Here is a 16,865-nt window from a genome sequence, read left to right as displayed (position 1 = left end):
GAACAAAGAAGTATTTGCAACTGGTGTGACCAATCCTGGAATCCTGTGTCCATTGCTAGCGTACCAAATTCAAGAAGGATTTATAAATGGAAGAGGGCTCAGAGAAGAGCCATGAAAACTATTCAAGGCCTTAAAAAAACCCATACCTTTTAATGATAAGCTGAAAGAGCTCAGTGTATTTAGCTTGACAATGAGAAAGTTAACAGGTGACTTGATTACAGCCAATAAGTGGCTATACATACCTAGAAAAGTATAACATGAGCCAATTGCTTAAAGGTGACGCTATACAAATTCAGATTGTAAATTTTTATCAGGGAAGGTCATTTACCATTCGACCAGTTTACCTACAGTCATGGTGGATTTTCCATCACTGACAATTTTTAAAAAAATGTTGTATATGTTTCTAAAAACTATGCCCTAGGTCAAGCCTGGGCAAAATACGGCCCATGGACTGCATCCGGCCTGCCAAGCAACCGGATCTGGCCCAGAGAGGCAGCAGGGAGTTCTGCAGGACTCCATTTTGGTTTTAAAACGGGGGTTCAGGAGCCACCCCACCCCCAGCACATTCCCATTGGCCAGTTTCTGGCAGAAACCAGCCAATGTGAGCTGCTTGTTGAAGTAACAGGCAGCTAAGAATATCCACACCCCCTCTCCTGGGCTCAGTTGTTCATGAAGCACATGGCCAAGAAAGCAGGCTGGATTGCTGGAAAACATTTTAAGCGCTGCAGACAGGCAGGCTAGTTTGGCAGCTGGCAAGTAAGTCTCTTGCCACAGCCTGCTTCTGGCACCCCAGCCCTTTCCTGCCCCAATTCTCTGCCCCCCGCCCCAACATACCCAAACCCTCTGTCCCCCTCTTACACCCATACCCCCTCCCTGATCCCCCTCCTGCCCCAGATCACAATCCCCATCTACCCTAGGTCACATTTGAAACCCCTGCACTCCAGTCTGCTGACCTTTTTTACTTCTTCTCTTAGATCCACTGCAATGTTTTCCTGACCCAGTCCCAGGAAAACTTTGGAGGGAGCAGTGTGTTGCGAAAGTAATTAGCTCTTTGATGCCAGCTCACTTGAGTTGCGTTCCAAGGTCTAAATGCCAACCATAGAGCAGGATTGGAAAGCAGTGCGTCTCTGCAAGGTCCTGAAAGACCAAATTGGTGTTTTCAAAACTACTTCTTCCCCCTTCAACTCCAGCACAATGACAATTCTAGGCTATTGCCATATAAAGAACTTGAAATAACAACTTAATGCCTTATCTGAAAAGGAAAACTTTCTTCCCCATTGAACTTCATCATTATAATTCACCACAGTGTGAAATATAATCAGCAAAGATGACACAGTCCTTGCCCCAGATGTTTTACATAACAAATTACATATCAGATTTGCTATGCAATATAGAATATGACCAGAAGATGATCCAATATTTCCCCCCCACACATGCACACACACATACACCTTTAAATATTTTGGGAGATTAGCAGCGAGGCTACATAAAAGAGGCATGGGTTTGGAAAGACTTGAATGAGGGACTGGCAATGACTAGATTTCTTAACGGGAATGGTTACAGAAGTTTTCTGCCCCTCACTCATGTCTTAGCAATTGCAAAGGGCTTGTTTCAGAAAATGCTGCCATTGGACGGATACTTCCCAGCAGAAACACCACTTCCGTGGCCCAAGAAGTGCAGAACCACAGCAAAATGCATAGGGCTGGTGGTGATGTTCATGGCCAAATGTTCAGCTGGTATAAGTATTTTTCCTTGCAGTAGTGAGAGTGTGTGCTCACATAAGAAGCTAGCACACTTGCAAATGAAAATTAGTTCAGTATAACATATTCTCTATATGGCCATGTGCACCCAGTGCTAGGTGAAACCCTCACATTTGCACCTGCAGCTTAACTAACTGGAAGTTCAAATTGTGGCCACAGTTTTAGGAGTATGCAAGTATGCATGCATTTTTTGGTTATAAATTTAAAGGTGATGCCAGACAACCGACTCCTGTTTTCTTTTGTGTTTAGTCTAGTCAGTCATTCTCCTCATCCTCACCAAATGAAAAAAAAATCTAGTAACTAACAGAACTTACATCACATTTGGATGGCTCTGCTTTTCAAACATATTTCCTGTGTTTCAAATTACATCATCAGATTGTCAAGAGGGTGGCTTCTTGCTTTAGTATGAATTCCACAACTCTACCCTTCATCCATGCCTAAAATCAGCTGCAACAAAGACTGCCTAAAGCCAAAGGTAGGCAGTTAACACCAACTTGTCCAACTTCAATTATGGAATCTGTATTAATAGGCACTGACTACCCTTCTAACTGGGTTTGGGGAGTGCTTGACCTCAGCCCCACTCCAGCCTTTCCCTCAAACCTCCGCCCCTTCCCCCAAGTATTCCATGTCCCAGCTACGTCCCCTCTCCCCCAGATCAATCAGAATGCCACCAAACAGCTGTTTTGCTGTGGGGGTGGGGGTGGGGGTGAGGGAACGGGCAAGGCACTAGGAGAAAGGGGGAGGAGTTGACCAGCAGGGCTAGTGAGAGGCACTGGGGAACAGAGATGGAGCTTGGCTTCCAGAGGGTGCTGAGCACCCAGTAATTTTTCCTTCTGGGTGCTGCAGCCCCGGAGCACCCATAGAGTTGGTGCCTGTGTCTGTATTTATGATTTTTTTTCTTTAGTATTTGAACTGTGACTGTATCTTGCTTCCACTGAAAATTTTCAGACTCAGCACGTCTATGTGACTTGGAAAATCCTGTCCCCCCTGGAACTAACACAGGAGTGACTTCTCCCAGCCAGCGACGGGAACATTGACAGAATCGCTGTTTATGCACTTAATTCTAATCACCCAGTGCTGCTGGGCTGAATGCAGGGGAAAGAGCCACCAATTAGTCAGAAAGAATTCTGATGACCTGACCTAGACATGGCTGACTTTCTGTGGCAGTTGGCAGTAGACAAATGGCTGCATGGCTGTTCAGTCCATCATAAATGCAATGCACATGTTGTACTTAATCCAGTGGCATCAGAAGGAACATGCATGCATGGGTGCGGAAATGGATGGTTCCCATCGTCCTGACCAGAAAAATCAAGTAGTTAAAAAATAGTTTCAAGAAAAAAAATTGCTTGACATTTAGTCAGGTATTTATTTTAACAATGTGAATAAACAAGCAAAGTCCATGTTTTCCAACTCTAGTGGGGGCTCTTGGCCAAGAAGAATAAGTAAACTAGAAGCACTATGTTGCTTTAAACTTTTTTCTGAACATACAAGTATTAATGTCTCAATCAGTTCAAGAATCATCATTTCTGGTATAGTAAGACATCCACACACCAACAACCCTCTTCCTTATGTGTGGGGGGAGGCAGGTGGAACCAATTTCATTGTAAACTACAGTACTGCTAAATGCTCCCAGAGTGGGAGCCACTTTTGAGTTTGTGTACAGTTATGAATAACACTGTATTTGTATGCAATGTCAAATAATACAGCCCACATCCCTGCTCACGCACATACTGGCAATATTCTGCCTTGCTCCCTGCAGACTTACTACCTTGTGCTCGCATCCTGTCACAAGCAGGGTTGGAGTAGGTCACTATGTGGCATGTTAGAGAGAAGTGAGTATCTCTTTGGGTACGTCTTCAGTGCAGAGTTAACTGGGGTGACTGGCTTCTAGATCTGAGTACCCATCTTGGCCTCGCTTGGCTGCAAGCGCCCACACTGCAGAGTAGTATTGCTGCAGTCACTTGTGTGAGGCTTTGAGACCTCTGGATGGCAGATCCCAAGGTCTTGATTGCTGCAGTAAGTTGAGCTCGTCTTCCACTTTCATAGTGAATTGTGGGAGAAAATGTGTCTGTCCTGCTAAGCACATGTGGTGGGGTGAGGGCTCTCTGCACTTGAGTGGTTTGGCCTGCATATCTCCACCACAAAGTGGGCTGGAGATCAGGTGGCATTCAAGCAGCACTCTGACTTTAGCCTATAACCCAGGACCAGCCAGCTAGCTCAGGTGAAAGCACCACCACTTGAGAGCAGGGTCACAGAGTGGGACTAAAGGGGCAGTTTGCCATAGGCTGACTGGTGCTGTGACCACACACACTGCAAGGCCTTGCATTTGTGTGGGGGTGGGAAGGAGTGAAAGTGAGAACCAGGTATGAGGCTATGCCAAGTTAACTCTGTAGTGAAGAGAGAATGTAGTGTTGCCGATTTAGCAGCTGGCATGTTTCCCTTGTAAGTAATTTCTGCACCAATACCCCAGCATATTGGGAGAAGGAGATGCTGTGTTGATGGGGAATCGCTTTCCAGTGAAATTCAAACTAAATAGCTGCTCGTTTGTGGTCATTCAAAATTTCATTTGCACATTGGTAAATGGACAAATTTGAGTTCCGTTAATTGCATTTTCTCTCCCTAAAATGGACTTTCGGTTTCAATGATGCACAGTATTCTTGTTCTAAATTGTTAAGCACTGTTGCTGTGCACCATTAAAGAGATGCTGTGTTCTGCTCCAGAGCTGGCTGCATTTCAGCAGTGGTTCTTGATGCGGAGCAGGAGTTGGGATGTTTAAAGTGCACTGGGATCCTTCAGACTGAAAGACACTGAAGAACCATACTGTTATTTAATGGAAGACTGAAATAATCGTTTCACGATCTACATTTGCTTCTGCAAAAATAAATAGCCGTTATCTGCATAATCTGTGTAAATGCCTAGCTATTTTGGTCACACTAAAAATGATTGATGGTTATGGTTAAATGTCTGATGTAAAATTTCCAGCTGAAAACCTGCTCACGACATTCTAATTACTCCAGATAAGTTCAGGACTGGTGAGATTTTTTGCAGCTTTATGTGAAAGTCCAGGCCAGGAATCATCCCCTTGAGATTAGAAAGGGTTTCAGCTGTCTGTGGTTAGAAAAGGCTGGACCGTTTAGTTATCCAGAACTGTATAACTAATGATGTGTGTGCTGCTATAGCCAGAAGCACAATTTGGGAGCTACAACAGGCAGTGAAGCAGTCACTGAAATCAATCCCGTGTAGGACTTGTTCAGACAGCTTAATGATACTTGGTCTTTCAATTGCTGGGGTTCAGTGTAATGGAAGCAGATTCAAATTTCAGGCCTGAGTATGACCTCAGGCAGTCACTGAAGAGAGAGCACGGACTCTTCACTTCTTGTTGACGGTGTATTCTTTGTTCATTTCAGATTGTATCTACCTACAAGATAGGGACTCCCAGCTCATCTGGCAAATGGGGGAAGAATCAACTGCCAGTGGATTGTGATACACACAAGAGTAGCCAGCCTCATCTCCAGCTGTGTCTTGGGCAACCCAGACAAAAGACTCATTTTGTTCTTGTGATCCTGTTTGCTACCATGTAGGAGAACGGATGAGGCAATTCTACAGTAGATCCTATCATATCATTGGCAGCATATTTAATACCAGCCTGGTAAAGGTCTGCTGTTGAATAGAGGCAGAGCAAGGCAGGAGAAGGGAAGAAATGGTTAACCATATAACTGCTGACTAATGTACCAGGTAAATCTCTAATATATGCCCAGTCTCCATCCTTCCAAATGGCACTGATATTGTCAATCTCCAATGGACAATATCACTCACTCTCCACACCACCAAATGGATCTGGTACAACTTGATATATGGTTCTGTCCTGTCGTAGTCAATGGATAATGCACATCCTATAGCCTCACCTCTTCACTGCAAACCCAGTACAGCCATTCCGTGTGCTCAAGGATTTCACTGAGCTGGGATTGTGTGAGCTTCTTGGACCATAACCTGTGTCTTCCTACTTGTTCAAACAGCACCTGCAGGCTGTGTCTAGACTGGCAAGTTTTTCCGGAAAATCATCTGCTTTTCCGGAAAAACTTGCCAGCTGTCTACAGTGGCCGCTTGAATTTCCGGAAAAGCACTCACGATCTCATGTAAAATCATCCTGCCAATCTAGACGCGCTTTTCCGAAAATGCTTTTAACGGAAAACTTTTCCGTTAAAAGCATTTTCGGAAATTCATGCCAGTGTAGATGTAGCCAAGGTGTGTGCGGATCTTCTGGGCACTGCTATAGTAGAAATAAAAGAATTCATATAAATTGACAGCAGCAAAGGTATTATCCTATTTGTTGCCATGCAGAATTTTAAGGCGTGGTTATTCTGACAAGTGACTAAGAGTGGCATTGTGGTTGTCCATGTTTCTAAAGTTTACTTGGGTTGCATTAGATCTTTATATTTGGTAAAGTTTGTTTGACATTTTTCATCAGGCACTGCACTGATTTGTTTTATCTGTGGTTTATTCTCTTTTTCTATGAATCCTCAGATGTATTTATCAATGACTCCCACCAAGACATGGGTAGACTGGTGGTGGAAGGTACTGCTACAAAATCTACTACATGTGGGAGAATGTTAAACAAAATCACTGTTGGAAAGATTCAACACTGTGTACTTAGATTGAAAACATGGTGAAAACTGAAACCAAAAAGATCACAAATTTATAATTGAATTTGGAAAACATCACTAAAGGTATGTCTAGACTACATGGCTCCATCGATGGAGCCATGTAGATGAGTTTACTAGACATAGGAAAATGAAGCGGCAATTTAAATAATTGCTGCTTCATTTACATCAAAATGGCCACCGTGCTCTGCCAATCAGCTATTTGGCAGCACAGCGGGGCAGTCTGGACGCGCCGCGGTCGACAAGGGAAGCCTTTGTCAACTGCCCCAGTAAAACCTTATTTCACAAGGCATACCGGAGTGGTCGACAAAGGCTTCCCTTGTCGACTGCAGCACGTCCAGAGTGCCCCTCTGTGCTGCCAAACAGCTGATCGGCACAGTGCGGTGGCCATTTTGATGTAAATGAAGTGGCGATTACTTAAATCGCTGCTTCATTTTCCTATGTCTAGTAAACTCATCTACATGGCTCCATCGACGGAGCTATGTAGTCTAGACCTACCCTAAGAGGCAGGAGATAAAGGAATATCTGAATCTCTTCTTAATATTGAGATCACTGTCTTCTATGTTGGAGACCAGTTATCCGCAATGCAAAACATTAAAATTGAACACATCAGATATGCTAAACAAATCTAGTCAGAATATGTCACCAAAGCAAGGCTATCAATTAAGGGCCACATCCAGATCCAACTGGAAACAACAGAAAACTTTCCATTCAGGTTAGCAGGAGTTGACTGGGTTGTGAGGAACAGACACCCCCCCCCCCCAGAGTGGTAACCCATTCTAAAATATTCCAAAGAGAATTATGGCCAACACACCGATCAAAGGTAAATGCAGGTGATAATGAGCAATGACAGTCCAGGAATTTAACTGTCTGCCGGGAAAAGGGCTTTGGGTGTGGGGTCTGGGTGGATGGGAGGGGGCAGGAGCAGCCTAGGAGTGGGAGGACTGGGTGGAAGGGACATGCAGGAGAGGGGCATTTATCTGGTGCAGCTCCATGGGGATGCACATGGCTCCATGTCCCCACCAGTCCCAGGTACAGCCCTCTTGCTGCCCTTATTGTCCAGCCTGCAGGACACATTGTGTGTGCATGTGATATGGACCAGGGACCAAAGTTTCTGAGATTTCAGCCAATTATTATCTGACTGCACGAACGTGTGTGTGTGAGTGTCTGAGCCCGTCCCTTGCCCTCTATCAATTGGAGAGGATGTGAAAGTAACCCCACTCTGACTGCTCCTTCACCTCCAGCACATAGCAAAACACACACAGCCATTCTTGTGTTTGTTGTTTTAGGGCAGGGCACTCCTTCCATAACAAAACCATTTCCCTGCAGGCAGCAGGCTAAGACCTGTTTGCTTATTATTCTGCAAAGGAAAATGAGGGTTTCAGGAGGGGCACAGTCTTCAAGTATCTATATCCTGTTGATAAACAGAGACTGGAAGGAGGGAGCCCTTCCAGCTGCCCTCCTGCAAATAGCCTTCTGTGGCATATTGGCTCATCATTCATGAGTTCATGTGTTCTGTCTCACAGGGTAGGCCCAGTGTGTGTACGTTTTCCTTTATCCTCTGCATCAGATGCGAACCAGATGAAGACCTTGGGCAAAGAATGTTAATCTTCCACTGTACCAGAGACACTTATAACAGAGATGGATGGGAACTTGGAACATGAGGTCCACAGCTGCATTTCACAGCTGACCACGAATGTTGAGAAAATTTAGTTCTGGATCTCAGTTTGGTGGCTCAAGCCCATCACTAAGGGTGCATCTACACAGCAGGGCTTAACTCGAAATAAGCTATGCAAATGGAGCTACATTGATTGCGTAGCTTATTCCAAAATAGTTTATTTTGAAATTGGGAGCCTCTATGCAGCAGTTTTTCCAAAATAGAGCACTCTTCCTTCAACTTCCCTTACTCCTCGTACAATGAGGGTTTCAGGAGTTGGAGTAAGAAGTCTTCTGGCTTGACAGTATTTTGAAATTTACAAATAACTGCCTGGTGTGTAGATGCGCACTAAGTTATTTCAAAATAACACTAGTTATTTTGAAATAATGTTAGTGTGTAGACGTACCTTAAGTGTGGGGTCCAAATATGCCATCCCATACAAGTGCCATCCAGGGCGCACAAGAGAACTAAATGGGCACAGACTCAGGACAAACTTTGCTAGCCTATTTTGAATGTACAAAACACACATGCCAACAGTTTCTGTCTCTGTGGCTAAAAATAGTAAAAACAGCAGCAAAGTTTACTCAGAGGTAGAGGTACTTTTTCAGTATTGCAGTGAAATGGTTCTTCTTTGAGTGATGTCCCTGTGGGTGCTCCACTGTTGGTGATGGGTCGTCCTGGGGCCACAGATCAGAGCTTTTCAATCAGTTGTCAGTTGGGCCGTGCATGCACAAAAGGCACTTTGTGCCATTCACACCTTAGTGCCTTGCATGTGCAACCTGACCGCCCCCCCTTCTGTTCCTCGTTTACCACCCTCGGTCACAGACGGAGCTTGTCTCTCACCTCAGGTGTTTTTTTCCACATTCAGATAGAACTAACTAATGAACAATAAAACTTTCTCCCTTTGTTGAAAAGAAAAGAAAAGAAAAGAAAAGAAAAGAAAAGAAAAGAAAAGAAAAGAAAAGAAAAGAAAAGAAAAGAAAAGAAAAGAAAAGAAAAGAAAAGGAGACCTGCTATCAATAATTCTATGCTGGGCTCACTGGGGTTTAAAAAGTGCAACACATGTCACAACCCCATGCCTGTTTTGGACGATCATGCATTCTGTATTCGTTGTCTGGGAAAGGCTCAGGTACCGCAAAAATGTGAATACTACATAGCCTTACAACCAGGACCAGAAAAGACAGGGAGCTTTGGCTCTGTATGGTCCTATTTAGAAGGCTATGCAGCCTACTGAGGAGTCACAACCTTCTTAATCTCAAGCAGAGGCTGCAAAGAAGAGATCAGCCTCACTCTTGCCACAAAAGCCCTCAAAAAAAGAGAGCTTCTCTGGCAAGATCTCTTCCTCCTATTCTGTCACTCAGGGAGCAAGGGAGACTCACCGAGCACTTACGGCACCGTGGCTCTGAGATCATCTACAGCAGGGCTACTCAACTTTGGAAGCCCCGGGGGCCGCCATGAAACTCACAGCGCATGCAGAGGGCTGCAACTTAAATGTGGTTGCATATACATGCAAATATATGCAAACAGCTTCTTTCACATTGACTGGCATGAATACAAAGATGAAGGTAAGACTACACAACATGCAGGCCCCATTTAAGTCAGTCCTGCTGATATTAATAAAATGCAATATTTACCAGATTCGGACCCATAACACAACACTTTTAATGAGCAATGACAGTCCAGGAATTTAACTACTAAAATGTATATCAACAGAAGACCATTATAGTGACTCACTGTTCTGGAGCGTGTTCCCCGTGGAGGCCATGTTCAAAAGATCCCACCTGTGGGCTGTGTGTTGAGCCCTGCGTAAACCCAAACTGCACCGCAGGCCGCAAACAAATGGTCCACAGGCCGCATGTGGCCCGCAGGCTGCGTGTTAAGTTGCTCTGATCTACAGGCACCTCTTCTTCAAGCTTCTGCACTTCTTCGGTGCCAACCCGAGCATCCTTGGCACTGCAAAGATCCCATAGACAAACCCTGGCACCAGTGTCTTCCAGATCTCAACACCTGGCACCGACGCAAGTATCAGCACTGCCGGCCAAACAGGTGTCCCTCAGAGCATCTGTGCTGCCTTCAGCTGACGCAGCACTGACCTCAATGTCATCACCATCGGCACCAGGGAAGGACTAGCCACATGGTGAGTGGATGGCACCATCAGGACCCACTTGTGAATCACTGGAGAGACATGACAGGCAGCATTCTTCCCTCCATCCATCCAGAGAACCTTCGCCAGTGCCGTTTTCCCCACATTTCCCTGGGCTCTATTAGATCCCTGGGCTGTCTGAGTGCACTGCCTTCAGGGTTGATGATCAGAGGAGTGTTTTTCCCTTGCAGCACTCTTCTCCTACTTCATATAGACACTATTATACACATCGTGACAGAGTCTGCCACCTGCCGTGGAATTCTCATTGGCTCTATCCCCCACCCCAGGATCCACTCCACTGACCTCCAACGGGCTTCCCGTTGACATTGCGATACACCCGTCCCACAGACGATACCTCCAGTTCTCCCTGGGTGATGACTATTTCCAGTACAGAGTTCTCCCCTTCGGTCTATCCTCTACCCCTCGGGATTTTTCAAAGGTCCTAGTAGTATTGACAGCTTCCCTTCAACAGCAGCGGGTCATGATTTTCCCTTACTTGGATGATTGCCTCATAAAAGGGTCAATCACATGCAGAGGCAACCGCCATGGTCTGGAAAACTTCTGTCGTCTGGGGCTCTTTATAAATGAGCAGAAATCAACTCTGGATCCCAATGAGGACATAGAGTTCACTGGGGCTCGTCTCGATTCTTTATCTGCCCAAGCTTACCTGCCACACCACTGTTTTTCCATGCTACAGGATCTGGTAGCCACACAGTCTGCAAGCCCTTCCACCGCTGTACTTACCTGCCTCCAGTTGATGGACTGGCCATATGGCTGCTACCACTTACGTTGTTCAGTACGCATGTCTCCACTTCTGCACCCTACAGCACTGGCTGGCATCAATTTATATGCTGTCCTGACACCCACTCTACAAGCTAATTACAGTCCCCAAAAATGTACTGGATTTTCTCAAATGGTGGACATCACCCGGCAACCTTCTCGCGGGCGTTCCTTTCCACCAGCCCGAACCAATGGTACAGATCACAACAGATGCCTCCCTACTAGGCTGGGGTGCGCACCTACAGCAGTACACCACTCAGGGCAGGTGTTCGTCACATGAAGCCCCGTGTTGCACATCATCTCCTCAAACTCAGAGCCACGAGGAATGTGTGCATACACTTTGCTCCCAACTTTGCCTACTGCATCATTTGCATACTCACAGGCGGGGCGATACCCATTCCCAATCCCTTTGTGCAGAAGTGATTCGTCTCTGGAACTGGTGCATTCGTCATGGAGTCACCTTAAAGGCCTCATATCTACCTGGTGTGAACAATGTCATGGCGGATGTTCTCAGCTGCAGTTTCTCCACCGACCATGAGTGGGAGCTGCACCTGTCAGAGCTAGTCTCCGTGGGTATGTCTACACTACCACCCTAGTTCGAACTAGGGTGGTAATGTAGGCAACCGGAGTCGCAAATGAAGCCCGGGATTTGAATTTCCCGTGCTTCATTTGCATAAAGCCGGGCGCCACCATTTTTAAATGGGAGTAACGGTAGTTCGGAATAGGAAGCCTAGTCCGAACTACCTAGTCCGCACTAGCGGACATTTAAAAATGGCGGTACCCGGCGAGATGCAAATGAAGCCCGGGAAATTCAAATCCCGGGCTTCATTTGCAACTCCGGTTGCCTACATTACCACCCTAGTTCGAACTAGGGTGGTAGTGTAGACATACCCTATCTTACATTTAAAGACTGGGGGGGGCTGTTTCCTCCATCAAGGTGCACCTGGCAGCAATAACGGCCTTTCATGGATCACCTGTCTTTGCACACCCTACCCCAAGGAGATTTCTCAATGGTTTCCTGAACCTTTTCCTGCCCTCATGATACTTGAATCTGGTCTTAAAATGCCTTAGGAGACCCCCTTTTGAAGCCATGTCAACTTGCCCACTGCCCGGTCCATCAAACGAAGGTGCTGTTTTGATTACCATCACCTCCACCAGCAGGGTCAGTGAGACTGGGGCGCTGATGGTTGGCCCACCTTATACAGTTTTTACAAAGGACTAAGTAGCTTTGCAACCACATCCTACATTTTTACCAAAAGTCTGCATTTCGTTCCACATTAATGAACCCATAGTTTTAACTACATTCTTTCTGAAACCTCATGCATCCCCTATGCTATGCCTCGTACTTTGGACATTCGATGGGCACTGGCTTTTTACATAGACAGGACTCAGACCTTCTGTAGGTCTCCATGTCTTTTCGTGTTTATCGCAGAGCGCTCAAGAGATACACCAGTTTCTACCCAGCATATCTCTAAATGGATAGCATCCTGCATACTTCACTGTTATTCAATCCGAAATAAGCCACTGATAGCTACACCAAAAGCACATTCCGCCTGTGGCCACTGCAGCTTTTACCGCTTTCCTGAACAATGTGGCCCTTAAACATATCTACCAGGCAGCCACTTGGCCATCCAATAACACTTTTGCCAGGCATTATGCCATCATGCCTCAGCTGGCAGCTGATACAGTGGTGGCTACAGTGATCCTATCTTCAGCCACCAAGCAGTGACTCTGAGTCCCACCATCCACACTAAGCATTGCTTTGTGATCACCAACAATGGAGCATTCATGAGGACATCACTCAAAGAAGAAAAGGAAGTTGCCCTGTGCAGTAATGACTGTTTTTTGAGATGTGTGTCCCTGTGGGTTCTCCATGACCCTCCCTTGCTCCCCTCTACTCCGAGTCCTGGCTACTCAGGCACAGATGAGGAACTGAAAGGGGGAAACGGCACAAAGTGTCTTTTGCGCATTCACGACCCAACTGACAACTACTTGAAAAGCTCCAGGATGACCAGTCACCAACAGCATGGGACACACATCTGTACAGGGTGAGTAACTTCCTTTTCTGTCCTGGCATCCTCCAGCAGACTGCAGTTTTTTTTTTCCTGAGGCCTTGTCTACACTGGCAGGTTAGCAAAAAACTCCTTTTTGGCGACAAAACCTGGAGAGCATCCACATTGTGACATGACAAAAGTCATGACAAATGCCCAGTCTTTGGAAACACAAAAATTCTGCTTGCACACAAGACTTTTGTCTCTTCCTCTCTTGTTGACAATCATGTAGCGTCTACTATAGTAAGATTTTTGTCAGGATTGTTGACCTCCAGCATATTTCCCACAATGCCAGTGCTTTGAACTCCACTGTTCTGCAGCCTTGTAAACAGATGAGCCCCTCTCACCTGCAAACCCCGGGAAATTCATTTCCTGGTGTCTGGCTCATTGTAGAATGGTCCTCATGGCATCTTCCCAGGGAAGCGACGGTCTATGTGCACAGCTAATCTGTGACAGCCCAATGCAATGCCAATTCGGTGCTGTCCCAGTCACCATTGTTGTCTGCATCACAGTCTTCCTCCTCTGACAGTAAGGGCATAAGTACCTCTGCTGCAATGCATGATGTCCTAAGTCAGGGGTCAGCAACATTTGCAAACTAAACAGCCAAACTACATCAAAATTCACAACAAGAGGTGAACAAAGAGCGGTATAAGAACGCCCATTTGCATGACTGAAATATACAACGTAATATTATTGATAACTGACAATGATTAATAATAGCATGAATGAAACATTGTACTGTAAAACTCCAATAGTCCGGCATCCAATAGTCCGGCACTCCTGATAGTCCGGCATCAAAACGGCAAGAGCCTAGTGAGTGAGCTTCAGCAAAAAATGAGTTACAAGATAACAACGGCAGCAGCTGAACTGAGCAAAAAGGGTAAAAAAGGCTTTTAAAAACCCCAAAATATTACAGTATACTGTATACAGTATGTACAATAAAAAGGGTTAAGAACACTTTATATACAGTATATAATATATATATATTTTACCAGTACCTCCTTATAGTCCGGAATATTTTATAATCTGGCACCACCTAGGTCCCATAGGTTCCGGATTATCGGAAGTCTACTGTACTCACAGACTTTATTTAATGGGACTTCTGCTGCTGCATCTTTTCGCACTTTTTTTGAAGTTTATATCATAACTGGTCGAATCAAGCTTTATGCATGCATTCAGGCTATCTTCTGTCAATCTTATGGAAGGGGACTGCGGATGTGGGGGAGCAGAAGTCTGGGATGGGGATGGGGTGCATAAGGGGCTCAGAGCAGGGTGTTTGGGTGTATGGAGCTTGAGCAAGGGAAGGTGCAGGAGCAGGCTAAAAGTAGGGTGTCTGGCCGGGGTGGAGGGGGCAGGAGTGGGCTGGGGGTGGGGTGTTTGGCCGGCCAGAGGAGGGGGCAGTAATGGGCTGGGGGTTCAGGATCTTGTTGGGGGAATGAGTGAGGGGTATGGGGCCTGTGGCCATGAGGGGGTGGGGGGCAACTTATTTGTTCATGCCACATCACAGGCACCAAGTAACACAGTCTCTCTCTCTCTGCTCCCATTCGTCGCATTCTGGTCAATGGGAGCAAAGGGGAAGCCTCCAGGAAGTGTATACCTGTGAAGCTGTCCCTTACTGAAGTAATGAACTAATTAACTGTATCTGTGATGGCTGTCAGTCCCTTCTACTGGATCCAACATCAGAACTATGACTTCATGGCTTTATAGTTATGCTACAGTCCCTGGCATAATCAGCCTACTGCTTTCTTCTCCTGTAGCTGTTTGCAGATAAGAATCACTTCACTGACCACTGGAGTACAGCCATCTCTGGGATGGAATGTGGCACAGGGATTGCCTGGCTAGATCAGACACTGGGTCTGTCTAGTTCAGTATCCTGTCTCAGTCAGAGGTCAGCACTGGGTGCTCCAGAGGAAGCTGTCAGAACTCTGCAATAGACAGATGTGGGATAATGTGGCCTATATATTCGATCTCTTCCTGGTCTCTAATAGTTAGAAACTAGCTTAAACCCTGAAGCACGAGATTTAATATCACTTCCAATACTATCAGTACTTACAATATATCTGGATATTTTTGATATCCAATATAGGTCCGGTACTTATACGAATCCTACTAAGCTTTTGGCTTCAATGGCTTCCTGTAGCAATGAGTTCCTTGGTCTACATATTCATCCTATGAAAAAGTTTGCCTTTTATCTATTTTGAATTTATATTTTAAAATGAACAATTAAAATCAATTCTATGTTACAGTTTAGAACAAGTGCTTAACTACACCTGGATGTAGAAAAGTAGAAGAGAAAACGATTATTACCTAGAATTGAAATGTCAAGGAAAATTTAATCTGGCAAAATGTTTGAATTTGACCAAGACATTCAGGATAATGGGACTAATACACTCAGTCTTGTAAAAAGTGCCCAGGGATCTTTAAAGATCATTAGCGGTGAGGACCTGAAATGCATATATTGCAGCAGCACAGCATCCCTAAAACTCTGCTGGACTACTGGCTTAGTACTGACCCAGAGGGAAGAATGACAATTAATGAATCCCTTAATGCCATTACAACAAGCTGGGTTTTCTTTCGTAGTTTCCCACCTGAGTGTTGCCTAGGCCTAACCTGTTTGATTTATAAGAGCTGAGATGAGAACATGTCCCAAAACAGTACGGCCTCAGTTCCTTGGTTAGGTTTGGTAGACTTGTGGTTTGACCCTAACAACCTACTATTTTTTATTTTTTCAGATAGAATCATAGGGTAGGTCTACATTGCCACCCTAGTTCGAACTAGGGTGGCTAATGTAGGCATTTGAAGTTGCAAATGAAGCCTGGGATTTAAATATCCCGGACTTCATTTGCATCTTGCCGGGCGCCGCCATTTTTAAATCCCCGTTAGTGCGGACTCCATGCCCATGGCTACACGCGGCACGGAGTAGGTAGTTCGAATTAGGCTCTCTAGGGTCCACGAGGGGGAGGGAATGCCAGATGTTAGGAAGAGGCAGGTGTTAGTAGTGGGTGATTCGATCGTTAGAAACATAGATAGATGGGTTTGTGATGACTGGGAGAACCATATGGTCACTTGCCTGCCTGGTGCGAAATGGCATCTAGATTGACTTATGTGTAGTGCTGGGGAGGAGCCAGTGGTCATGGTACATGTAGGTACCAATGACGTAGGGAAGGGTAGGAGAGATGTCCTGGAGGCCGAATTTAGGTTGCTAGGAAAGACTGAAATCCAGGACCTCTATGGTGGCGTTCTCGGAAATGCTTCCAGTTCCACGCGCAGGGCCAGATAGGCAGGCAGAGCTTCAGAGTCTCAATGCGTGGATGAGATGCTGGTGTAGGGAAGAGGGGTTTGGATTTATCAGGAAATTGGGTCACTTTTGGGAGAGGGGGAGCCTATACAGGAAGGAGGGGCTCCACCTAAACCAGGGTGGAACCAGACTGCTGGCACTAAACATTAAAAAGGCCGTAGAGCAATTTTTAAACTAAGAGATGGGGGAAAGCCGATTGGTGCGGAGATGCATGTAAATTGGAGGGAGACTTCTCTTAGAGGAGAATCCGTTGATAGAGATCCTCTAAGCTGTAGTCAGAAAGAGAGGAGGGGAGAAGACAAACCATGGGCCAGAACAAACAAACAACTGCATATAAAGGAATCCAACGCATCAGGGAAGGGCAGACAAATAAGCAAATTTTTAAAGTGCTTGTACACAAATGCTAGGAGTCTGACTAATAAGATGGGTGAACTAGAGTACCTCGTATTAAAGGAAGAGATTGACATAATAGACATCACTGAAACCTGGTGGAATGAGGAAAATCTGTGGGACAC

At 45.5% G+C, this 16,865-nt stretch overlaps 1 long non-coding RNA gene across 3 annotated transcripts in view; it reads right to left on the bottom strand.

Annotated features, from left to right (window-relative positions):
- LOC142829150 (uncharacterized) overlaps positions 1 to 16,865 on the bottom strand; it is a 243,039-nt gene that overhangs the window by 180,317 nt on the left and 45,857 nt on the right. Inside the window, exon 5 of one of the 3 annotated variants that reach the window (XR_012903484.1) lies at positions 954 to 3,055. The exons of the other annotated variants lie outside the window; for them this stretch is intronic. This is a non-coding gene — a long non-coding RNA (uncharacterized LOC142829150). The remainder of the gene's footprint in view (positions 1 to 953; positions 3,056 to 16,865) is intronic. 3 annotated transcript variants of the gene reach the window in all.

This window comes from Pelodiscus sinensis, chromosome 4 (assembly GCF_049634645.1).
Source record: "Pelodiscus sinensis isolate JC-2024 chromosome 4, ASM4963464v1, whole genome shotgun sequence".
NCBI lineage: Eukaryota > Metazoa > Chordata > Testudines > Trionychidae > Pelodiscus > Pelodiscus sinensis.
This window is presented reverse-complemented; position numbering and strand designations above follow the sequence as displayed.